The sequence below is a fragment of the Muscardinus avellanarius genome (assembly GCF_963383645.1).
Source record: "Muscardinus avellanarius genome assembly, chromosome: 14".
Classification (NCBI taxonomy): Eukaryota; Metazoa; Chordata; class Mammalia; order Rodentia; family Gliridae; genus Muscardinus; species Muscardinus avellanarius.
The window spans coordinates 92,483,236-92,509,403 of record NC_137800.1 but is presented as its reverse complement, the minus strand read 5'-3'; the positions used below and the strand labels follow the sequence as shown (position 1 = coordinate 92,509,403).

The following is a 26,168-nucleotide window of genomic DNA, read 5'->3' as shown; positions in this document are numbered from 1 at the left end:
CTGGGCAATGTGCTCCCAGTCAGCGTTGGTGAGTAGCAGGGACACATCCCCCTGACAGCAGAGCTCACAGCCTCCCTCGGTTATAACCCAGAGGGCTGAGCGTGCCAGAGACTGGCGGGGGTGCGGGGGGGTGGGGGGGAGAGCCTCTACCTGCATCAGCCTGGCGGCCAAAGGCCAGTGCTCAGCCCAAGCGGCAAGACTCTCTTTTCTGTGTACTTACTTCCCCTATGCACTATCTTATTCTTCAATGTTTTGACATTTAAAATGGCTTATTATCTCTGTTATTTGTACAGCACTTTCAAGAAAAGATGCTGTATTGTGAAATAAAAATTCTGCATAACAATTCCTCTTTCATGCACGTCACCCTATTAGTCCTCCATGTCGACAATCATCGTCTCTCGCCCACCACCACCTCTCTGCCATTTAACTGGAAATGCTGTAAGAGCCTAAAAGAAATGAAACCGAATCCTTACTGCACCACAATCCCCAACGCCTCAAGAGTGACGGAGGACGGCCTCGCGCTGGCACAAGAGCCCGCTGACACGGAAAGGGTGCGCAGAGTAAAGACCGCCGGCCACGATGCGCCAGGCCGTGTCTGCAGACGTCTTCTTGACTCAGCAGCTGGCTGCCGCACCTTCTTTTAACCCACACTCCAAATCCCTTTGGTTCACCTCCAAGGGAGATGGTGTCGTGACATCTGCAGACGAGCTGGCTGCTCAGAGAACTCCTAGACGCGCTGGCTGCTCAGAGAACTCCTAGACGCGCCACACATTCTCTGCCCAAATTCAAAAGAATCCAGGAGTCACAGAATTTTACGATGAAAAGTGACCCTAAAGACTCAGCCCAATCTTCTCAACGTACAGACAAAGAGCTGAGCAAGTCAGTGCCGTCCGCTGAAACCAGAGTTAACCAGACCAGCTTTCTAACTCTCAGCTCCACGCTGGAGTTAGTTTGCACAGTACAAAGAGTCTACATTCGACATAGCTGGCTTTGATCTTTGCTGGGCATATGGCTAAAGGCAAATTGTTTAACCTTTTGGGGTCTTGTCGATAAAACAAAGGGAGGTGATTATTCAAACCTCTCAGGATAGTGTGCATTAAATAAGATAATGTACACAAAGTATTTGGCAGAGGGGTATTCAATAAAGTGAGAATAATTAAAAATGAAAGGTAACGGGCATGGTGGCTCACACCTGCCATCCCAGTACTTGGGAGGTTGACACAGGAGGATCACAGGTTCAAGGACAGTCTCAGCAAATAGTAAGACTCATCAACAGCACAATGTTGTTGAAAAATAAAACAAGGCTGGGGTGTAGCTCAGAGGCAGAATGGACCTGGGGTCAATCCCCAGCACCAGCAAAACAAGTAAACAAAAAAAGGGCATTTTTGTTCTAGTTTTAAAAAAAGGACAAGTAAGAACCACCTCCTCACTGGGCTGGCAGTGCATGCTTGAAACCCCAATTCCTGGGGGTGAGATGGGGGGTAGAAGATCTGGAGCCAGCCCTGGCTACTTAGTGAGGCTCTCAACAACTCAGACTGTGTCCAAACAGGAAGTAAAACAGGGCCAGGGGTGTAGCCTGGAGGCAGAAGGCCCCTAGGTTCAATCCCCAGCACCAAACCCAAACCAAACAATCTCCTCCTTCTCGGCTCTAACATCTGCACCAGCCTTGATCTTCGGTGCGTGTCTTTCATCTGGCACTGACCACGGCCAGAGAGAGAGGGGACAGTCAGAAGCGTGCGGGTCGACAAGGTGTGAAGGGGAGGCGCCAGCCCTCCACAGCAGGAGCGCTGCGAAGAAAGCCCTTCTGGCTGGGCACTGGCGACCTGCTCACTGCGACTGCACACAGACGCACACACTCACTTCACCCTTTCCTACGAGAAAGGGAAACCAGGAATATCACCTATGTTTATAAATTAATCCTGTTATGGTATGTCCAAAGGCACAAATTTGTCCTTGGAGAAAACCATGAGTCTTAGATAGGTTTATGTGAATAAAGCTTTTACAGAATGAAGTGTTGTTTATAAAACCGGAGCAAAAATTTTTGCCCTTTAACAGGATTATTGTTCAGAAGTGAACAGCTACCAAGATTTTGGCAGCTTACTTTATTTTCAACTAAGGGAAAAAACAATTTCTCAATAAAGGTACTCCTAAAGTCTTTACCATCCAGAAATGGGAGGTTTCCACAGCCAGAGAAAGCGACCCCGTGATGCCAGCTCAGGCCAGCAGCCAGTCCAGTCCTGGGCCGGCGGCCCGCACACTCGCGGGTCACATTTCCAACGTGACTCCTGACAGGTCCCCTCCTCCCTAGAGCAAGCGCCTCAAGGCACAGAAGCAGCACAGAGACTGCTGTGCTGCAGACAGGTGCTCCCCGCAGCCTCCGGAGCAGCTGCCCCACCCGACTCCCCTGGCAGGCACACCTATCTGGATTTGGCAAGGTGTTTAGTTTGCTTGCACCCTCATCCTCCCCCATATGAGGGCAATTTTTTCTTTTTAAATGACTTCTTCAAAGCAGAGAACACACAAAAGTAAATGGAAAAGGTTTCAGTGATGTCACTACGCTTTCTTTCAAAATAAGCCCTTTAAACCCCTTCTGGTAACCCACCTTCCACTCAGCAGTGTGTGATGAACACTCTTTGTCAAACACAGACTCGTGTGACCACTCATGACCTGGAGCGTGTCCACTTACTGACACAGCAATCCCACCGCTTCACATTTCACCACCACCTTCACTACTGTACGCAAGAGCTCACCAAGTCTTGGGCTGCAGGAGCAGATCAGCTGGTCAGGGGTCAAGAGGGGGAGCTTTCGTCATCATCGTTTTGTGTTTTGCTTTTCTGGCACTGAGGATTAAACACGGGGGCGTTCTACCTCTGAGCTATACCCCCAACCCTAAGTTAGCACACACATGCTGGCCTTGAACCTGCAATGAGTGGATACACATTTTAAAAGCATTAAAAAGCACTGTTAAACACTACAGGCACGACACCTGTGGCTTCCCACATCCCAAGAAGCCGTGGTGTTTAAGCACTTCTGTTCCTTTATCAGTGTACACGTCACTCAGGACCCAGGGCAGACAGAACTCAAATGGAAGGAATACATGGCCAAATGTATTCTTGTAAAAACAAAACCAAAAAAAGCACTGAATTACATTTAAAAGTACACCCCAGTCCTACTTTTTTAATCTTTATTTCTGAAACAGGGTCTAAGTCGCAGAGGCTGAGGCTGACCTGCGTCTCCCGAGTCCTGGGGTTACCAGCGTGCTCCACCCACCCAGCTGATCAACCCTTGGGGTCTTAGTGAGGAAGCCTCTGCCCGTGCCTCCATGTTGGAGTGCTGGTCCTATGCCCTCTTCCAAGTAACTACAAAGGCTCTGGTCTACTTTCCAGATCTCTGAAACCTAGACGACCACAGTCGTGCATGCGTAACAGCTGCACACTTCATATCTGTCAAACTATGGGACCAGACAAGCTGTCCACCAACAGATGAATGGATTACAAAATTATGGGCTATATACACAGTGGAATTCTACTCAGCCATATAAAACAAAATTATGTCATTTGCAGGAAAATATGCTAAGTGAGATTAATCGGTCACAGAAAGTGAATGACAAGATGTTTTCCCGCATATGCAAAGGCGAGGGAGGCGCTGGGACACAGAAGACACCCATGGCGTGAAGGAGGGCCGTCCGTGAGGGAGACACCTCAGAGGGCATGATGAGCATCCGCAAACTCAGCACGCCAGCCGCTGTGCTGCGCACGGCGAGGTGGGAGCGGGGCTGGGCATGGGTGCCTCCACCCCGAACATCAGCACCACTGCAATGCACAAAAATTCTCAAAAGAATCAACAAATCCAGATGATTAATGTCACTCCTGCCTAAATATCTGAACGGCCTCCAACTGCCTCTTCAGTCGGGTCTAAACCCTGAACGCGGCTAAGAAGCTGCAGGTCTCTTCAAAAGCTGCTTCTGGCTAGCTCTTTCCTTTCACCCTGGTGCTGGGGAATGGACGCAGGGGCCCTGTACCTCTGAGGTAAACACCAGCCATTCTTTTATTTATTTATTTATTTATTTTGCCGGTTTGGGGCTAAAACCCAGGGGCCTTCTGCCTCCGAGCTACCCCCAGCCCTGTTTTTTATTCTTTACTTTGAAACAGGGTCTCAGTGAGTTGTATCGGCCTCAGTAAGTGTCTGAGGCTGGCCGCGAATCGCGATCCTCCTGCCTCAGCCTCCCGAATGCTGAGATTACAAGCCTGCGCCACACGCCCGGCTCCAGCCCTTCTTAACATTTTTTATTTTGAGACAGGGTCTCGCTAAGTCATGTGCTGGTCAACTGGGCCACTCCAGTCTCGGCCTCCCTTCCACCCACCACACCAGGCTTCCTCGACTCGGCCAGGGCTCCTCCTCTCCCCCACCACAGCCATCCCCTGGCGCTTTCTTAGGCTGGAGTGCTCTGGTCGTGTCATGTAGGAGACAGCCCTCATACCCCTTGAAGCCTCCGATTCACTGCTGATTTTTAACATAAGCACCCTTTCCTCAAGGAAGTCCATAAGATCACCCACACAAGGCACTTCAGCATTTGCTGGATAGGTGGGTGTCTTATTCACTGTACACCTCAGCCCCTAACAAAATGACTGAAACGCAACTCACAACTCATTGGCTTTAACTTACTGGATACTGGTGAACATACAAAGCTTAAGTTTTCTTGGACATTAATGGATTTTAAATTGCCATAAAATTTATAGGACGCAAAAATGCTTTTACAACAGAAACATTAAGCACCCCTGTCAATACGCAGACGTTTGGATTTAACAAACCACCCAGGCGTACGTAAACATCCTTGCTCCTCGGATGGTTCACTGGCCCTGACAGGCCACAAAAGCTCTCCTGAGTCGCTTCTGTGTGCGCAGACTCAAGACACAAAGCTGCAGACGAGTATTCCAGGAAGAATGAACATTCAGCTGGCCCCAGAGCAGGTCCTCAAAAGCTTCCTGCAAGAGCCGGCGTGGTGGGCACGCTTGCGATCCCAGTACTCGGGAGGCTGAGACAGGAGGATCACAGTTCACAGACAGCCACAGCTACTTAGTGAGGCCCTCTGCAACTCAGTGAGAATCTGAATAAACATGGAAAAAAATAGGGCTGAGGGTGTAGCTTGGAGAAAGAATGCCCCTGGGTTTCATCCCCAGTACCAAGAAGAAGAAAAAAAGTCTTGCAAAGCCGTCCATAAGAGAATACATAAGGGCGACTGGATTTATTCTTATGAGTAATTACGCTTATATTATAATCTGGCTTATCACTAAAATCATACAGGACCTGGATTCTTCACATGAAGAGAAGACTGTTCAAAAGTGTGAACTAGCAAAAATGTTACTGGAGTAAGGCTTGCTCCTTATACAGCACTTATTGTGCAGACTACACAGTTTCTCTCTAATGGTATCTCATATTCATTCACAGGGCATAAATTAACATATTAACATTCCAGCAAATTCCTAACAATCCATTAGTACTCCCAAAATATGCACAAGAGACACAGTTACCCCTTTCAGTTTAATCACAAAATGTGTCAATTTTTAAAAACATTGAAAACATGAATTTTCTAAATGCTCTAACAATCTAGTTCCAACCAAATATGCGATTCCACAGTGTGTGCGTATAAATATGCTCAACAGGAGTCGAGGGTTACGTGCCTATAACCCCAGTCCTTGGGAAGCCGCAACAGGAGCCCAGCCACGACGGGCAACCTGGTGAGACCCTGCCTCAAAATAAAAAGCACTGCGGGTGTAGCTCAGTGGGAGTGCCCCTGAGTTCAATCCCCAGTACCATCCAAAACAAACGAAACATCGACAGCATACCATGAAAAGATGAGGCAAAGCTGATCAAATAAGACAGGCAAGTTAGAGCCTAAAAAGAAACAAGGTGGGGCTCCGGGTGGAGTGCTTCCTAGCACGGGCAAGGCCCTGCTCCTCCAGGCCCCAGCACCCCACGCATACACCCACCAGATTGTTAGCAGCCGGCTCCCAGTGCCACCCACACGCCTCCTCCTTACTACCTAAGTGCCACAGGTACAGCAGAAGATAACTGCTGTGAGCCTGAAGCCTGTAAGATGTTTTAATGGCGCTTCAAAATACACCAAAAGACTCCCATAGCAAGAAAGTAGAGAATTAGAGGACACCTTGGAATTAGAAAACACGGGTGTACCAAGGGAAGCGACAGAACAGAAAGCCGCTCCCTCTGGCCTTCTCGTGGGTGGAGAGGCGCCCGCTCATGGAGAGCCCTGCCAGCCGGCCGCCTTTCCACGCCTGCCGGCGTCACCAGCTGCCCCCAGGTTGAGCCTCCACGGGCTCAGGTCTCGGCCCCACACGTGCGTCCTTCTGCTAAGCTGACCACCGCAGCTGCTTCAGGAAACCCAACACCGGGGCAATGTCCACTGCGAGACACACTTTCCCTTGAGGGAACCATGCGGATGGGGTGGAAAGGCGACGGACGCCAGGGCGTGTGCAGAGATGCTCGTCAGACTGGACCTCGCTCAGCAATGCACCCATAAATCAACTACAAAAGGAAGCAGGAACAAGCCTGGTGGCCCTTACACTTCAGGGGAGTCAGTTACCTCAATGAATACTTGTTGATGGTGGGGGAAATAAAGATAAAACCTACAAAATGGGGGGAGGGGTATTACTTGGGATTCAACCCAGGGGCATTCTATCCGAGCCACACCCCAGCCCCATTTATTATTCTTTATTTTGAAGCAGGGTTGTGAAGCGGCTAAGTAGCTGGGGCTGTCCTAGAACCTAAGATCCTCCTGTCTTGGCCTCCCCAGTACTGGGATTGCTACTGCGCGCCCCGACGCCCAGCTAACAGCCACCTTTTATGCAGTACACCAGCGGTAGCAGAAGGATGCGTGTGCTGTGTGATTCACAAGCCCCAGGCATCTCGAAGCAGACTCTGAAGGCCACACATTTATGGAAAGCTGCAGTGTCACGGGTGCATACAGGAAAATGTGTATACACAGGGGCTGCACTGTGAGTACACACAGTGTTGTACTCCTGAGCCAGGGCACAGGAGTGCAAACCTCAACAGTTCCTCTAATAGCTATGCCAACCTGGGTAAGTTATCTAACTTCTACTTCCATTTCCACCTTTTCTAAAAATGAGAAAAATAAGCCAGGCGTGGTGGCACGTGTTTGTAATCCCAGCTTTCAGGAGGCTGAGACGGGAGGATCGCAGTTTGCAGACAGCCTCAGCTACTACTTAGCGAGGCCCTCTACAACTTAGTGAGACCCTGTTTCAAAATAAAGAATAAAAAAATAGGGCAGGGGGTGTAGCTCGGAGGTCGAATGCCGCTGGGTTCCATCCCCAGTACTGAGAGAGAGAGAGAGAGAGAGAGAGAGAGAGAGAGAGAGAGAGAGAGAGAGAGAGAGAGAGAGATGCTCCTAGTTGCGGTGTTCTCATGGTTAGGGTGTAGATAACACATGTTAAAGTCTTAGAGTAGCACCATGTACATATTCCATTTTAACTTAATTGGGCTGGGGGTTACTGGAGATTAAGCTCAGAAACATCCTTTTTCTGATCTATACCCAAAGTCCTTTTTGGTTTTGATTTTGCCAGACCCTTGCTAAATTGGTGGGGTTTCACACAAGTGGCCCTCCTGTCTCAGCCTTCCATGCACTGGCACTACAGGATGGCACCATCACACCCAGATCAAAGGTATTTTAGTAACTAATAAATAAATGCCAAACAACTCACCTAAGTAGGTCTGGAACAAATATTCTTCACGTATGGCTCTTATACCACTTAGTTTAAGGTAATTTATTTAAAATAATACTAACAGGCCAGGCATGGTGGCGCACGCTTGTCATCCCCGCGCTTGGGAGGCAGAGACAGGAGGATCGCGCAGGTTCGAAGCCAGCCGCGCTGGCTTACAAGACCCTGTTTCCAAATAAAATATAAAATGGGTCTGGGAGTGTAGCCCGGAGGTAGAAGGGTTCCATCCCCAGTACCACAAACAAACAAACAAACAAACAAACAAACAGACAGACAGACAGACAGACAGACAAGCAACACTAACAGAAGTACTGAAGTAAAACAAACCCTCCAACAGTGAACGGTGTGGGGCTTCCTCCCTCACAGCTGCCGAGGGCACCCCAGGAGGGAAGGAGGGCTGGCCTCCCCAGAGCACCCTGGCTTCACGCACAGGAGGAGAGGAGGACCCACACTACCACTCTTGAGCTCTCCAGTCAGAAGCACACATCAACTAAACGAAGACAGGGAAGAATTCCCCACTGGAAGGCCTGCCAAGCCATGGAAGCAATATTATAATCTGAGGTCAATAATGTATGTGCAGAAAAATTTGTATATAATCTTGTGTATGCATGCATGCACATTCTCCCCCTAGAAAAAGGAATAAAGATAACTATATTCTTAAGAGCATGATACCAAAGGGCCTAAAACAAATGATTTTATAATGCAGGGTCAACACATTAGCCCTAACTGGTTTCCCTATCTGCTGACTATTGAGCAATATACTAAGAAAATAATCTGAACGTTCTCTCAGGCCATACCAGATTCTATCACTGCCTTACAAAATTCTGAGTATGTGAATGTAATAAACCCATATACAGCAGATACTGGTTTACTGACAATAAAGTCTTATCTGAAATAACGGTAATTTCCAGAAAATGAAGATCCTATTCTTTACAAAATACCAGATAATCGGACCTTAATTTTTCATTTTGCTTTAAATTAACACAGCCACGCTATGTTGACTTTATTTTATGGAACTTTATAGGTTTTCCCCCTGGTTATGGGAATGAACCAGTGGATTCTCCACTGGCCCTTACCATTTGTTTATTTTTAGACAGGATCTCACTAAAGTTGTCCAGGCTGCCCTGAAACCTTTGCCTCCAGAGTTGCTGGGATTACAACCGTGTACCATCCTGTTAGCCTAGAAATTTCTTTTTAGGAGCCAACTGCCTCACCCCTAGAGTTAAATAATCCAACCTGATTACGTTTTTAAGACTTGTGAAATTTGGCTAACCTAAGACAACTTACATTTTTTTTCATTTGGGAATGTGTTTCTTACTGTACTTCCAAGTGTGGGTAATGACACTTCAAATAAGACGGGGAAAGAAGGGAAATTACCCACTGTAAATTACCTTTCAAGCATCTGGTAAACATGGCCACAGGCAAACTCCTGTTGCAGGGACACCAGGCAAGTTAGGCGTCAGCGTCTGCACAGGTTGGGCTCCCACTGCAGGCAACCTGTGCAGAGGCAGCGCACATTGTGTGTGTGTGTGTGTGTGTGTGTGTGTGTGTGTGTGGCTTGGGGTGGAATCCAGGGCCTTTTCTACCTCCGGTCTACACTCCCAGACCTATTTTTTATACTTTATTTGGAAACAGGGTCTCACTAAGTTGCTGAGAGCCTCACTCAGTACCTGAGGCTGGCTTCGCACCTGTGCGATCCTCCTGTCTCAGCCTCCCAAGCACAGGGATTACAAGCGTGCGCCACCACGCCCGGCTAATCTCTGTTTTCTATGTAGCCCAATAAGAGGCCTTACAAATCAGTCCTTTAGAGCTTCTGTCCAGGCAGCCTGCTAGGAGTAAAGCCTGCATCGGTCTAAGGTGGTACTCACATCAACTCTGACCCATGCCCTTCCCTTCCACCGGGGCCGCTGCCAGGTGCCAGGGCGCCCACTAAGCTCTGAAGATGCACTGGGTGCTTCTGCACGGCTCCTCTCTCTCTCCTGAGCTCCTAAGGCAGCGACTGCTCAACGGCGTGCTCCACTCCACTAGAGCCTAGGAGCTCAGGTCTTGCAGTGTCTTCAGTGGCTAAAGGATGTTTTTATTTTTGTAGGGGACGGAACCCATGCATTCTACCTGTGGACTATATGCCCAGCCCACTTTATTTTAAAACAGGTCCTCATTAAGTTGCTGACACTAGTCTTGAACTTACATTCCTCCTGTCTCGGCCTCCCAAGTACTGGGAGTATAGGTGTGCCACCATGCCCAGGACAGATGTGTACGGCATGAATTCTACAAAGTCCTCTTTCTTCATCTGTTAATCAGCCTGAATTTCCCTTAGCCTTAATTTCTCCATTTAAAAAGAAAGTACTATTGTTCTCTATGTGTTTTTATTGTTTTTAATGGCAGAGACAATCAAATAAAATATGCACCATAATGTAACTTTTATTTGGCATATTGCGTAAAGATAAACATCGGAGATAATCTATATTTGTGTCTGTACCTACATTTCCATGAAGGCTACTGATGAAGGAAAGTCACCAGACATCAAACTGCAATACATGAGAGGCGCCGAGGCGCTTGTCTGAGGCAGTGGTCACACACTGCATCTCTTTCTGACTTCAGAGCAGAGGATGCAAGCAGAAACCCCAGCCAAGGCTGGGCGCAGGCGCACTTGTCATCCCAGTGCTTAGGGGGCTGAGACAGGAGGAGCTCTGTGCACAGCCAGCCCCCGCTACTCAGTGAGACCCTAAAATAAAAAATAGGGCTCGGGTATCGCTCAGAGGTAGAATGCCCCGGGCTCCATCCCCAGTACCGCAGAGAAGAAGAAACATCAACTAACATATTAGGATCCTGTATGAGATGACCATCAGTATACTTTTTTGTGTGTGTTCATTTTACATACTAGGGCAAAGAATATAAACAGAAGTATCAACTAAATAGAACAGAAGAAGTATCAACTAAATAGAATCAAATAGGTTTTAAGGCAGGACACACAGAGTCTAAATGATAGGTCTAAAAACTTACTCAAAAGTACTGGACGATGAGTGCGGGAAGCTTAGGAGGGAGGCAGCTCTAACTGCAGAAATAGTAGAATCCCCTTACACGTGAGTTGTTTCAGTACAAAGCATACAGCTATAAAGAGATCCGCTCAGAAAAGAAACAGGAGTTATTCTGGCATCTTTGTACTTTATCAAGAGAAAAACAGGTCTCTTGATACAAACAGCCTCAAGGCTCTCATTTCACGCAGGTGACTGACAGTTCCTCTTGGCTCCCCTGATGTGAACGGCCCTGTAGTGCAGACTCGGAGGAGGGCTACGCTAAGGAGGCAGGCTGCAGGACGGCCACGACGTCTCCTTGACTGTTGTGCGCATCCGTCTATACGTGCGAAACCCCACGCATCTTTTCTCCTACACACTACAATGCAAAGGGACGAGGACCCGCACGCGTCCTCAGCAGAGGTCACTCTTCCAGGGCGAGCTCAGACCCCCCTGCAAGGTGGCCAAGGACTGGCACTGTTCAGTTCAGACTGGGGGAATGCCACCCTACACATTTACAAAAGGAAGGGTATTAGCTTAACTTTCAACCAAACCAGAATCCAGCTATAATTTTCAAATGAATCAATCTTGTCCACAAAACAGCTATCCCCTACGTAGTGCTCACGGCACTGCCTGTGGGCGCCCAGGGAGGGTGCAAAGTCAGTCGAGGGGCCTGGTTGGGGCAGAGCTCAGCGGCAGTGCACTTTGCCTAGAGTCAGCAAGACCTGCAGTCCTGGGCTCAGTCTCCAGCACCACAGAAGAGTGGGGTGGGGGAAGAGCAAAGGTGGCTAAAGTAGCAGCAACTGCTCTGAGAGGAACAGAGTCAAGACCCTGGAGTCGGTTCTTACAGGGATGATTTTGTTGAGTTGGCCACAACTATACAAAAGAAAATTTTGGTGACTTGCTCCCTTGACAGAGCAAATGTCATGGGATAAACTCCTGTAATTTTGGAGCTAAAACGTTTCTAGAAATAATCTACGAGGATTTTTTACCTGAAAACAATGCCAAGAACACATCAGCATTTTAAAGAACTTGGTAAATTCATCAGTGGTACGTAGCTAATATACTCCAAACTCTTCCTGGGACAAGTGAAGACTGGGCCAGCTACAGGAAAACGCTAAGTTTTCATCCTCATTTAAAGATGAAAATGTCTGACACAATTTACGCACGAGACCAGGACACGGGACATAAGAGGCTGCCGACTCCTCTTTTTAACTCCTGTCTGCACTGTGGACATACTAACCCTCTTTAATTAGCTGAACACACCAACCTCACAAAGCCCGGCACCTCTTAGAGATGGCGCCTGTACCTGTCTACACACAGCACCTGCAGCACGGGGCGATGCGCACGGCGGCCTGTGCTCTCAGGGTGAACCGCGGTCGAGGGGGAGCAGGGCCTGCAGCAGGGGCTCAGGCCTCCAACCGGGGCTGGGAGAGGTGCTGGCTAAGAGCAGGCTACAGCTCTTGCTGTTCTAAAAAGATCCCAGGCTTGCTTGAATAGGCGTTCCTCTATCTGCTTCCTGTCCTTAGGACAACTTCCAGAGACTCTACTCTGCTTTCAATGGTTTTCACTAGCTGGATGTTTCACTAGGGAGAATATCCACCAGAGTGCACACGCCCATTCCAGAAATCCCGACCACCTGCTTAAAGTTAAACATGGACTTGCACTGATGGGACCTGCACCTTTCTTAGGTTAGTGGTATATTTACTGTGTTCCTGAGTGACTCAACCCAGCGTTTACAACTGTTTTTTGTTTGTTTGTTTTGGTGGTACTGGCAGTGGAACTCAGAGGCCTTCTACCTCTGGGCTACACTCCCAGACCTATTTTACACTTTATTTGGAAACAGGGTCTCACTAAATTGCTGAGAGCCTCACCTAGTAGCTGAGGTTGGCTTCGAACCTGTGCCATCCTCCTGTCTCAGCCTCCCAAGCATGGGGATTACGAGCATGCACCACCACGCCCGGCTACAACTGTTTATATTACCAAGAAAGAAAGCACAGACATCTTTACAATAATTATGCTAATGAGGACTTCCCATATGCTAATAAGCAATGGAAGTTTAGTATTTTGTCTATGTCTAAATATAAATATTGCTGATAATTCAGAATGTGGGTGCATAAGAAAATGTATTCCCCTGGCCCTCTGAAGACTATTGTTAAAGGGCTCTGAATCTGAAACACACAATCACTTAAATACTTCACATACATGCCCAGCCACGCACCGTCTTGTTGCTTAGAGACCATGCGCATGGCCTGAATAAGCAAAAGTGAAGTACCAGAGACATCTTTTGTTATAACAGGTTCAGAGAAAAGTGCCGAAAATAAGGCCACAAAGTAAACAAGTGTAAAGGAGGTTTAAGAAGTCTCTTGTGAAGATAATTTCTCACGCAAAAGCATTTTCTTTCTCATCACCTCTAGTTACATACAGTTACAGCTCACCAAAGAAAATAATCCTAATGCATGTATAAAATTTCCATAATCCCACGCATCAAAGCGTCAAGAGAAAAAACCAAAAAAGAAAAGCCTGCCTACATTTATGATCCCCGAAAGGTCAATGCAAAATGAGCTTTTTACCAGGCCAGGAAATGTAAAAACTTAATCTCCACTCAATTCTGAGAATTCAAGAGCATTAACCAGATATAATGGTAGCAACCAAAAACAGCAACAGCAACACTTTAATTGGGAATGTCATACCTGATTAAAAATAATGGGCAGGCATGGTTGAGCCTGTAATCCCAGCACTTGGGAGGCCGAGACCGGAGGATCGCAGGCGCAAGGTCAGCCTTAACAGTGTAGGGAGACACCCAGCAAGACCCTGTTTCAAAAACCAAAAAATAAAAAAGGCTTGGGGACGCCGGGCGTGGTGGCGCACGCTTGTCATCCCCGCGCTTGGGAGGCAGAGACAGGAGGATCGCGCAGGTTCGAAGCCAGGCGCATGCGCTGGTTTAGGAGACCCTGTTTCCAAATAGAAAAATGTAAAAATAGGTCTGGGAGTGTAGCCCGGAGGTAGAAGGGCTTCCAGGAACCCTATTACCAGAAAAAAAAAAAAAAAAGGCTTGGGGTGCAGCGCAGAGGTAGAATATTCCTGGTTCAGTCCCTAGCACTCCCCCAAATTTTAGGGGGGAAATTTTTTTTTTTTGGGTGGTACTGGAAGTGGAACCCAGGGACTTTCTATTTCCGGGCTACACTCCCAGGCCTATTTTATACTTTATTTGGAAAAAGGGTCTCCCTAAGTTGCTGAGAGCCTCACTAAGCAGCTGAGGCTGGCTTTGAACCCGTGCGATCCTCCTGCCTCAGCCTCCCAAGCGCAGGGATTACAAGCGTGCGCCACCATGCCTGGCTAGAAAAATAATTTTTTAAAGGCCACAAAAGTTGGAATGCCTCTCGTCACACTCACCTTTGCCCGAGGCCTGCACTGCCCAAGACATGCCTTTCCTGGCTTCTATCTGATGTGATCTTTGATAGCTAAGTGAATACGAATTCTGACTGTTGGCAGTCACTCTGCGTCATCACCCTCTCAGGAAACACAGGCCTGCGTTTAGGGGCTTGACCTCCTCTAACACAAAAGAACTAAAACAGCAAACTGCAAGAGCAAATGACTGAAGCAGGGCTTGATCACTTTCTGTTTTATTCCCGTTTCCAAGGAAAAAGCTCAAATGATTTGCATTTCTGGGTTCTTAGTTACGACCACTGAGCTGTACCCCTGAAGCCCTGCCCTTCTTTTGCCCCTTCCTGTACTGGGGACTGAACCCCAAAGGCATTCAATCTTTGAGCTATGTACCCCATCCCTTTCTTTAACAGGGTCTCACTAAGCTGCTAAGGTTGGCCTCAAACTTGCAATTCTGCTTTCTGAGACTCCAAGTGCTGAGATTACATTTGTGTGCCACTTTGCCCGTTTGTTTTTTTTTGGGGGGGAGTGTACTGGGGTGGAACCCAGAGGCTTTATACCTCTGGGCTATACTCCCAGACCTATTTTATACTTTATTTGGAAACAGGGTCTCACTAAGTTGCTGAGAGCCTCACTAAGTAGCTGAGGCTGGCTTCGAACCTGCGCAATCCTCCTGTCTCAGCCTCCCAAACGCCACCATGCCTGGCTGGATTTTTTGTTCTGAAACAGTGTCTGGCTAAATTACTATGCACTAGCCTAGATCCTGCAACCCTCCTGTCTCAGTCTCCTAAATACTAGAATTACAGATGTATCCAGCTAGGTAAAATAATTTTTAAGGCCGGCAATGGCTAAAGTGCCTGTAGGGGACAGGAAGATTTCTTAGATACCAATAAGGGATATCATATAAATTGAAAAATTTCCTAAACACAGTCTCTCTTTGAAACACTTACAGTTCATTTGTTTGTGAGCTATAAATCTTGGGAAACTTAAACAACTTGCAAAGAGGAAAATTTTCCTGGCTGTAGAGATGTGACGTTAAAAAAAAAAGGAGGCGTAAAAAAAGGTGTCTTGTAGAATGGGGGAGCTACTCTCCACAGTGGTGTCTCCACCCGCCTGATGTCTTCCTTTTTTCTTTTTGGCGGTACTGGGGATTGAACCAGGGGCCTTCTCCCTCCGAGCTATCCCCTCAACTCCTTTTGTAATTTTCGCTTTGAAACAGTCTCTCCAGGTTGCTGCGAGTCTCACCGCTGGCTGAGGCTGGCTTCAGACCTGTGATCCTCCTCCGGCCTCCGCCCTGGAAGTACTGGGAAGACAGGTGTGCTCGGGCAGGCCTGGCCCTTCACCTCATTTCAAATGACACGCAGCCTCCAATCCTCTTCAGCTAGAAATTCCCAGTGCAGTAATCTACTCTCTCGGGCCGTAAACAAGCCACTTCTCAGTCCTAGCCCGCCGCCCAGCATCGAGGCGCCTTCCTTTCATGGCTGACCGTCCTTCCTTTACCACCAAAGGTCTCTGCTCTTGAGCTCCCACAACACTAGGCAGCATCTTAACCTTTCACCCTTGCCCTCTCCTAGCCCCAATCCCTACGGTCCCAGATGTTACTGTCCCAAATCCCCAACTCCCTTCCAGCCCCGTGTTCATGCCCTACTCGACCCCCAAACGCGGACCGACTCTGCAATCTGCTCCTAATCCCGGCCGCCAATTCCGTGGGATTTCCACGTGGGTAGGCCAGAGCCTCTTCCGGCCGCGCACCCATCCACTCTCCACCCTCTAGGCAGGAAGCGCTAAGCCTCGGATAGCCAAAGATTGCTGCCTCTTTCCCACTTACTCAAGACTCCCCAGCAACAGGACCATGAAAAGAGCAGGGTCCTGGCTACATACCACCAAGTACCCACCTGCTCAAGGCCGAGCGCTGTGGCTAACCTCGTTCCCTCAGACCTTAACTGATAGCTCAGGCCCTTCCCACTCTCCTCATGGGCAGCTGAGGCAGGAGGCAGAACCCCCCCCCCCAAGCCAGAAGCAGAGGTGGGGCAGGCTCCAGATGTGAGAGGACGAGCATCTCCCCTGTGCTCACCCCAAGACCCTGCTACGTAAACACCCTCACTTCCTCTGTGCTGACCAACACCCTCCCCCAATACCGGAGTGACAGACAAGTTAACAAAAGGGGCCTGGTATCACACCCCTCTGCTGGATTTTGCCTCCTTTGCAACCCCTGACTCAATTTCAACATTACATCTGATGCCGAACCTAGGAAGGTGGGTATTTTTTACCCCTCCCTGAGCCCGTATAATGCCCTGGTGGTTCCATCAGGCCCTTGAGGGGGCCCTCCTCTTTACTCCCAGGAACCCAGACTCTGCGACCCTTCACTGGACTGACTGCTCTTCCTCAGAGTGAGCTCCCTTCCCTCCCTCTGGTCAGCAGCTTCTTGCCTCCAGCTTCTCTGTCCAAATGTGTGGCATGTCTGGACAACCAGGTTGTCCTCTGGCCTTGAGAAGGGAGTGGAGAAATCCCTCCTGTATAATACAGAACAAAACTGCCCTGTACAAGGCTCAGGCCAAAGCGGTCATTAACCTAATAACCACTTCTCTACACACTGGGCCTGGGCAGTAAGGACCCCTTGTTCTATTCTCCCTCCTGTAGCAGCTGAGTAGTAAAGCCAGTGCCTCCTGTTCTACTTGCACCTCCGTTTCTCCCCGAGGAGGCCCATGCCCCTCTTTTCCTACCACTGGCTCTGGCCCGCATATGGGCCACCCCCTTGAAGCCCACCTTCAGGAGCCTTCATGACCCCTTTGAACTGCTGTATGGTCGCCCTTCCTTGCTTAATCAGGCTCTCCCTTTGCACCCTCCCTGGTTTCCTCTCTCCTTTACTTGTCTTTCCTCAGGCACCTCCTTCGGGAACACACTGGCTGGTATCTTCCCCACTTGGGACTGGAGAAGCAACTCCACACCTGGCAGCTGAGGCCCTCAGGCCAGCAGACCAAGTCGTCCCAAGTCACTTCACCAAAACATCTCCAACCACAGTGGGCTAGGCCCTTTGAGTGATTTTCACCACATCTACTGCAGCCAAACTGCTGGGGGGCCCCAACTGGCATCACCTCACTCAGCTAAAAAGGGCTCCGCTACCTCATAGCAAATTCTCTTAAACAATGTCAGGGCCCACTACACTCCATTTTTCTAGGCATAATTCTCCTTAATGCTTTTATTTCAGCAGGCCCACCTGTTTATGTCTGGAAATTCATAGTGCAGAAGCCATTTGCCCCTCTCCACAAAACGCTGGACCAACTACAGGTGGGATTAGCACAGTGCTCGCTCTCTCTGGGTGCCAGACAGCCGTATCCCCTTGTCTGCTACTAAGCTGTCCAGGATAACCTTCGGTCAATTTCTACTGGAGCCATACTCCCGCCTGCCCACTTCCAAATGACCCGACCTCTCCTGGCCAAGGTGCTCCTATAACGATGTCCCCTCTGACAGCGGAAGTAGTTACTGACGCAGTCCTCAACCGATATCACCAAAAGGCCAGGATGATAGGTCGGGTCCCCCTCCTCCCCTCATGGGCAGCTGGGACAGGAGGCAGAACCCCGGAAGACTCCAGATGCTGCGAGGGGACCCGCATTCTCCCACTGCCCCCCCCCAAGACCCTGCTACGTAAACACCCTCACTTCCTCTGCAGCGTGACTCTGCTGACCAATGACCGCCGCCCCCAATGTCAGTCTGCAGACCTCAACCGGGAGCGACAGACAAGTTAATAAAAGGGGCCTGGTATCACACTCCTCTGCTGGATTCTGCCTCCTTTGTGACCCTCAACTCAATTTCATGTCACATTAACAAATCATTTCAAACTTAAGTCTCAGGAATTTAGGTCCTGGATGGGGATTACTTGCAGCCATTTTGGCTAAAGTGCTGAAATTTCTCAGCTAGCAAGCATCCATGTCTTCTCAAACTCCTCCAAGGCTTTCTACCCAAAGCGTACATCTTTCTGTAAACAAATTAACACTGAAGCTTTTGTATTACCATTGGGAAAGGTGACCAAGGCTTGGGTCTTCTTGGAAATAGCAACACAGGCTCTACACAGTAAATTCACAGGCTCATATCCAAGATTAATCTTTACTCTGTAGTGGCCAGACGGCCTAAATAGTAATGATTCAATTTAAGAGACGCTTCTCAAATCAATGAAATGCTGGTGATAAAGAAGCTTGCTTGGTACTAGGTAAGGTACTCCTGAGCTAAACAAAGTCTAGGGATTCCTCTGGGCTTGCCTTAGCTACCATTCTCCTCCAAGAGTTCTTGCACTTGTAATCCAAGTACTTGGGAGGCTGAGACAGGAGGACCGCGCAGGTTCAAAGCCAGCCTCAGCTACTTAGTGAGGCTCTTGACAACTTTGTGAGACCCTATTTCCAAATAAAAAATAAAATAGGTCTAGAGTATAGCCCAGAGGTAGAAGGCCCCTGGGTTCCATCCCCAGTACCAAAAACCCAACCTAGACCTCTGACTGCTCAGTGAGCTCTGTGCTCTGTAAGGTCCACTTCTTCCTACAGCCTGCTCTGCCAATTAAGGCTTCTCCCATTTACCATCGTGATCACGAAAAAGAGCCCAAGTAAGACTTTAATTACCTCCAAGACTCCTGACAAATTCTTATTACAATTTCTACTGGTGAAATTTCACAAGTGAAAAGACTTCCGGGAAGATGGCGACCGAGAAAAGCGGGGCTTAAGAGTCCCGCTAACAACCAATCTCCATTACCACAAAAAGAGCGCCTTTCATAGCCAGAAAACACCATCACCAGAAAAACAAAAAAACCCACCAGGCTCCAGAGAGAAAGCGGACTGAGAACAGAGCTCAGGACAACAGAGGAGACACACGCGCCCGAGGACGCGGCAGCAGCGCCATACTGCCGGCAGCAGCGGCGAACTCAACGGACGGCTACAGCAAGCCGAGGTGAGCCGATGCGGAACAGCCAGGCGGGATCTTTCGGCGCAGACAGCATTTAAAGCTCCCAGTGGCTGAGCTCAGCACACGCTGCAGGGATTCAGAGTGGAAATCAAAACCAGAGAAGAAAAAATACGCCAGCCTCATGGCCGAGGGCGAGGCAGAGGTGCCATATTGCCACCGGCGGCGGCAGCAGCAGTGAATTCACCGAGTCCAGTACAGCTACATCTGCGTACTCAAGAACAGTGAGTCAAATTGCAGGCCACAGAGGAGAAATCGCAGTATTGGGCCTCCTGGGACTTGACCCAGTGAGGGAGTGGTGGTGGCAGAGATATCACACCATAGGAGAACGTGCAACCTGGCACCCCCCATAGTTTAAAGCAGCCTCTATCGACTCCCTGGGTCGGAGACTCTGTGATACAACCCAGTAAAGGAGTAGTGGGGTCTGAGATACTACAGACTCGAGATCCAGAACACCTTAAGTGAAACCATAGTGACCCAAGGGAAGAACCCAGAGAAGGCACAAACCTCCGAAATCATGGGAAAGAGGAATAACACTGGAGTAATGAATGTGCACAACCCCACAACATCAGAACCCGATAAAACAGAAAATCAGAGATTTCTAGAAGATCAAATCAGGAAAATAACTGTAGAAATAATAGAGGTGCTTCGAAAAGAACTCAGAGAGAGCCAAAAAGAGATCAAGGATGCAATTAATGAAGTAAAGGCCTCAATTCAAAGCACAAACAACCGATTAGACCACATGGGGAACAGAATCTCGCTCTTAGAAGATGAGCAATCCAAAAATGAATGCATAGTTTCTAATCTAGAAAAAAATATCCAACAGCAGGAATCTGACATTGAAGAAATATGGGCCCATCTTAAGAGAGCTAACCTAAGAATAATTGGAATAGAGGAGGGAAAAGAAAGTGATACCAAAGGGATCAACAATCTCTTCAAGGAAGTAATAGCAGAAAATTTTCCAAATATAGAGCAAGAGGTTGATACACAGATCCAGGAAACTTATAGAACTCCCTTTAGACAGGATCGGAGAAGAGGATCCCCACGCCATATAATTGTCAAAATGACCAATGTGGAAGCCAAGCAGAGAATCTTAAAGGCAACAAAAACAAAGGGCCAAGTGACATTCAGAGGCAAACCAATTAGAATCACTCCAGACTTCCCAAACCAAGTCATGAGAGCCAGAAGGGCTTGGAGTAACATATTCCAAACTCTGAAAGAAAACAACTTCCAGCCAAAAATTTCCTACCCAGCAAAACTGTCTATCAAATTAGATGGAGAAATAAGAAGCTTCCATGACAAACAGAAACTGAAGGAATTTATCTCTTCAAAACCAGCGCTAGAGAAAATACTCAAAGAGATTAACTACAAAGAAGAAATAGGTAACACTCACCAGAACCAGAGAAACAAGAGTTTCCATCCAACAGACAATTAAGATTTGTTATCTGTGGAGATTCATTATTTATGTTAGTCTTTTACCTATCTCTAAGTTGTACTGTTTGCCTTTATTGTTGTTAATTTTTAGGATTTCTAGTTGGAATATTAATATACCTTCAGATATAGCATTTGGAAATATTTTATCCCATTCTATTAGTAACTTTTAACTCTGTTTACATTGTCTTTGGATATACAATATTTTTTTATTTTTTAGGGAGTTTATATATTCTTCTGTTGCCTGTGCCATTGAAATCATATCCAAGAAATCACTGCCAATTTCAATGTTGTGAGGTTTTATGACCCAGATTTTCTCCTAAAAGTTTATAGTCTTAAGATTTATATTTAGGTCTTTTATCTATTTTGAGTTAATACTTGTATATGGGATTAGGTAAAGGTCCAATTTTATTCTTTTCCATGTAATTATTATTTTTCAACAATATTTAGTTAAAAGATTATTATTTCCACCACCAAATGTTCGTGGAAACCTTGTCAAAAATAACTTGACAATATAGGGAAGAATTTAGCTCTAGGCTTGTATTTAACTCCAATGGTCTATATATCTGCCTTTAGAACAGTACTACACTGTTTCAATTATTGTAGCTTTATATGGTTTGAAATCAGAAAATATATATCTGCTAGCTTTGTTCTTTTTCAAGATCGTTTTGGGTATCTAGAATTCATATTCCATATTAGGATAGATTTTTTTCTGAAAAATAAATATATAAATATATGATAGTTTCACCTAAAAAAACAGGAAAAAATATGCTCTAGTAAGAAAGAAAGCAAAAAGAAATATTGAAATGCTATCTTTAAATCATCAAACGCTTGGTATCAGACAAATGAAACTGTTATGTGAGATTATCATTTTTAATTTTGGATAAATTGCTATAATACTAGATGTCAACCACTAAGCCAAGCATGGGAAGGAGGGATGGGGAGAGAATGGGGTGGGGATCGGGTGGGGGCTGACTGGGCGATGTGTGCATGTATGTCTACAAAAGTTTGTATCCCACTATGATGTATGAATACAGTGCACCAATAAAATAAAATTAAAAAAAAATCAAAACATAAAAAAAAAAGAAATTTCACAAGTGATATACTCAATGACCAAATGGTTCAGTGATAACATGTCCCTTAGCCTAGGTAGTCAACCCAATGTTAGGCACATCTCCAAGTGTTACTGTTTGCTATAAAATGTAGCTAATAAACTACTACACTGATTACATGCAACATAATCTACTACAGAATGATTAGTATTATAATAGTAATAAGAGATGTTCATCACAATAAAAAACATAAGGCACAATGCTAGATAAGATTCCAATAATATAAAATGCATATGCCAGCATTCCGGAGGCGGAGACCGGAGGATGGTGGTTCATGGACAGCCTCAGCTACTTAGCAAGGCCCTTTGCAACTCAGTGAGATCCTGTTTCAAAAATTAAAAAACTAAAAAATAGGGCTGGGGGTGTAACTTGGAGGTACAATGTCCCTGGGTTCCATCCTTGGCACAGCAAAAAAAAAAAAAAAAAAAAAAAACCCGCATATGCATTTTACAAAAAAGATAGATTAAAATATGCTAAAAACGTCTAATTAAAAACTCACTGAGCAATTAAGTGTTATCTCAATTAACCAATAACTTTTTCAAGCAAATCGTCTTAATTAACAGTTGGAAAAGCTAAGGCTCTAACTCTAAGAGATGTTTCCAGGTGGATCCTGACAAGAGGCTGACTGCGCAAGATAAGAAGGGGCAGGGCTGAGCACAGTGGGGCCGCTCTAAAAGATGAGAAGGGACTGAGCACAGTAGGACCGCTCCGTAAGAGCTCAGGGTTGAGGCGTAAGTGCTGGCCACTGAAGCGAAGGCAAGTGGTTTAGGAGAACAGACATTACAAAGGCGAATGTCACACTTCACGGTCATGAGGTGGTGCTCAGAGGTGGACCTGGGGCTGACAACTGGGCTGTGGGAAGGTCTGGGCTCGCCTGGGCTTGTGGGCTGCGAGCGGCACTCCCCTCCGCAATGTCCTTGACACATCACAGGCTGTGCACAATATCACCTCTGCCCCCTTCAGATACTCAGAAGCCTTGCCTCCCGTGTGTGTGTGTGTGTGTGTGTGTGTGTGTGTGTGTGTGTGTAACCCAGGGGCACTCTACCTTGTCATTTTATTTTTAAAAGGATCGCCCTAGGCTGCCCTCAAGCCTGTGATCCTCCCACCAGCCTCCTGAGTGCAGGATTACGATGCACTCGCCCTCCGTCCTTGCTCTCCATTACTGCTCCTCCTGAGTGAGTGCAGGATTACGGTGCACTCGCCCTCCTTCCTTGCTCTCCATTACTGCTCCTCCTGAGTGAGTGCAGGATTACGGTGCACTCGCCCTCCTTCCTTGCTCTCCATTACTGCTCCTCCTGAGTGAGTGCAGGATTACGGTGCACTCGCCCTCCGTCCTTGCTCTCCACTACTGATCCTCCTGAGTGAGTGCAGGATTACGGTGCACTCGCCCTCCGTCCTTGCTCTCCATTACTGATCCTCCTGAGTGAGTGCAGGATTACGGTGCACTCGCCCTCCGTCCTTGCTCTCCATTACTGCTCCTCCTGAGTGAGTGCAGGATTACGGTGCACTCGCCCTCCGTCCTTGCTCTCCATTACTGATCCTCCTGAGTGAGTGCAGGATTACGGTGCACTCGCCCTCCGTCCTTGCTCTCCATTACTGCTGTTTCACTTGGTCCTGCATCTTCATGAAAACCGTCGGTTCCCACAGTGGAGCTGCAGCTCTCCTCCACCCGTTCCCGTCCCTGCTACCAGCCGTCTGGCATCTCGTTTGACTTCTGCCGCCTCCAGTCTGCTCGTTGGTTTTCTTCGGCAGTTTGTGCTTCCACCCTCGGACCTACTCCCCACACTGTTTTCTGAAACAGGGTTTTGCCAAGTTGCTCAGGGTGGCGTCAACCCTGTGGTCTTCCTATCTCAGCCTTCACATACTGAGGGCAAGCGTGTGTGCCACCATACCCAGCTTGCAAGGAAGAGGCGCCTGTATTACTTTTCTCCTTTTTATTTCTGAAAAACAACTTCCTTGTGCTTGCAGTTTAAAGTTTTCTTTGCTGCCCTTTTAAAGATGCCACCCCACTGCCTTCTGCATTTCACTGTTTTTGTTGAATAATCAGTTATTCTTTTTATTAATGCTTCTTTTAGTAAAATGTGTCCTTTTTTCTGAATACTTTAGCTCTCCGCTGCTTGGTTATGATTGTTCCTCAATCCTCCGTGCTCCTACACAGTCAATCTTACTATAATAAGTCATGGTAGTTAATGATAGAGGTATAGAGATTACCCAACTGGATCGCAATGAGGGCGAGGGGAGCAGAGAAAATATAAAGCAGAGCCTCCAGGGGCAGTTCAACGCACCCTTACATACGAGTAACCACAATGCCTAGAAGGGCTAGAGAGGAACGGAGCAGAAATGATATTTGAAAGAAATCATGCTGAGAATTTTCCACAATTACTAATAAACACCAAATGCTATACCAAGAAGCTCAGGAACATGCAGATACCAATACACACAGACTAAGACGAGGGACACACACACCCTAGGCATAGCCTTTTTTTTTTTTTTTTTTTTTTTTTTTTTTTGCAGTACTAGGGATGGAACCCAAGGGCATTCTACCTCTGAGCTACACCCCAGACCCCCCCCCTTTTTTTGAAACAGTGTCTCACTAAGTTGCAGAGGGCTTCACTGAGTGGCTGCAGCTATCCACGACCTGAGATCCTCCTGTCTCAGCCTCCTAAGTGCTGGGATTACAAACAGCTGGCATATCCTATTTGAAGGCTAAAGACTTAAGAAAAAGATAAAACCTTGAAAAAAAGGCATGCTCAAAGAGTAAGCCAGGCCTGGTGGTGCAGCGCTATAATCCCAGTACTTGGAAGGCTGATCCAGGAGGATCGCAGGTTCAAGGACAGCTTCAACAAGCAGTGAGACTCTCATCAACTTAGTGAGACCCTGTTTTCAAATAAGAAATAAAATTGGTCTGGGGTGTAGGTCAGAGGTAGAATGCCTTGGGCTCAATCCCCAGTACCAAGAAAATAAATAAATAAATAAATAAGAACTACAGCAGACTTCTCATCAGAAACTATGAAGGCCAGAAGACAATGGCTGGCGGCAAAAAACTGTCAATCTGTAATTCTATTACCTAGAGGAAACATAGTTATCTGCCCCCCCCCAAAAAAAGTGAAAAACATGTATTGGCAGCAGAAGTGTATGATAAAAAATGTTAAATAATGTTCTATGGACAAAGAAATTTGATATCAGATAGAGATTCAGATCCAGAGCTGAATGCAAGGAGTCCTGACTATAAAGTAATTCAAGGTGACTATAAATTTTAAGTTTTCCTTATTTGTACTTACTCTAGTTGACAACCAACAACATAAAGCAACCACAGTAGCTGTAAACTAAGGACCACAGACCAATCTCCCGTGTCCGGAGGCACACGTGGCTCTCCCTGGAAAAAGCGGCGGGGAGCCCCTCCAGGGGTTGTGCTGCAGCTAGGTGAAGTTCCGATGGCCCCCCAAGGTATCCAGATGGATTCAAAGCCTCTGCCGAGAACATCAGCCTTTTGTACAAATATTAATATTTTATACCTAGCAAGGAAGCCGGCCATGAAAAAGGTTTTCTTCTTCACATTTCTGCTTTGATTCCTTGTTACTCTCTTGAAACCACTGGAAGCTAGATAAGCTACACACACACTGCTAGGTTTCTCAAGCCTTCTATGTTCATTAATATTTTACAGACTTAATTCCAAGACAGGTAGACAATATATTCTTTTAAGAATGCTCTATTTGAAGAGAGGGACCTTTAGAAGGGCAAGCTGCAGCCTAAAATCTACTAACAGAAGGAAAGTCTGCCCTTGAAAAGAGCATCTCCACATGCTATGCCCCTGCAAGACCCCTAAGTCCGGCATGAGCTTCGGACCGAGGGCTGAGTGAGAAAAGACTACTTATCAGCAACAGTGAAGTACCTGAAAGGCTTCCTGAATGTATATTTGGAAGAAATATTTTTAAAAGCAGGAGACAGAATGACATGAAGAAAATCAACATAATCTACTCTCCAAACTGCCCTCATCTTGAAGGACCACCAGATGTTTGTATCCAGGTGACAACACTGTTTTGCTTAAGCTGGGTGTTCATTATCCATCACTAGAGTCCAAGTCCTTAGAGCCCCGCAGGGTCGTGAAGACTTCCCCTCCTGAACTGAGAAAAGACAAAATGGGAATTTAATTTCAAAACGAAAAAGTAAGTAAATTTATTCCTAATTAAGTAAACAATAAACTGTGCCAGTATTAGAAAATTGCTTTAGTATTAATTTCTGGAATGTAAGAAGTAATCAGGGCCTGAATGCTGGGCCTGGATGCTGCACCTGGAGCGGTTCCAGCTCTCAGAAGCAGAGCTAGGCTCTGCGCAAGCCACTGGGGTTTGGGGCGCCGGGGGTGCGGGCTGTCCCGTGAGTGGCTGCAGGGCAGTACCGGCTTGCTGGCTGCTGCTGCCATTGTTAACAGCAACCCTTGCTGGGCCTGGCCCTGAGAAGGACCACTGCCTGAAGGGCTTGCCCCCAGCCCAGTGGAGGCAGAAGCTCGCAAGCGTAGTGACCAG

General features: G+C 47.2%; 1 protein-coding gene across 2 annotated transcripts in view; it reads right to left on the bottom strand.

Moving 5' to 3' along the window:
• The window catches only part of ZFAND3 (zinc finger AN1-type containing 3), a gene marked incomplete at both ends in the record, with an annotated part of 238,664 nt that overhangs the window by 64,623 nt on the left and 147,873 nt on the right, over positions 1–26,168 (bottom strand). The window lies entirely within an intron of this gene.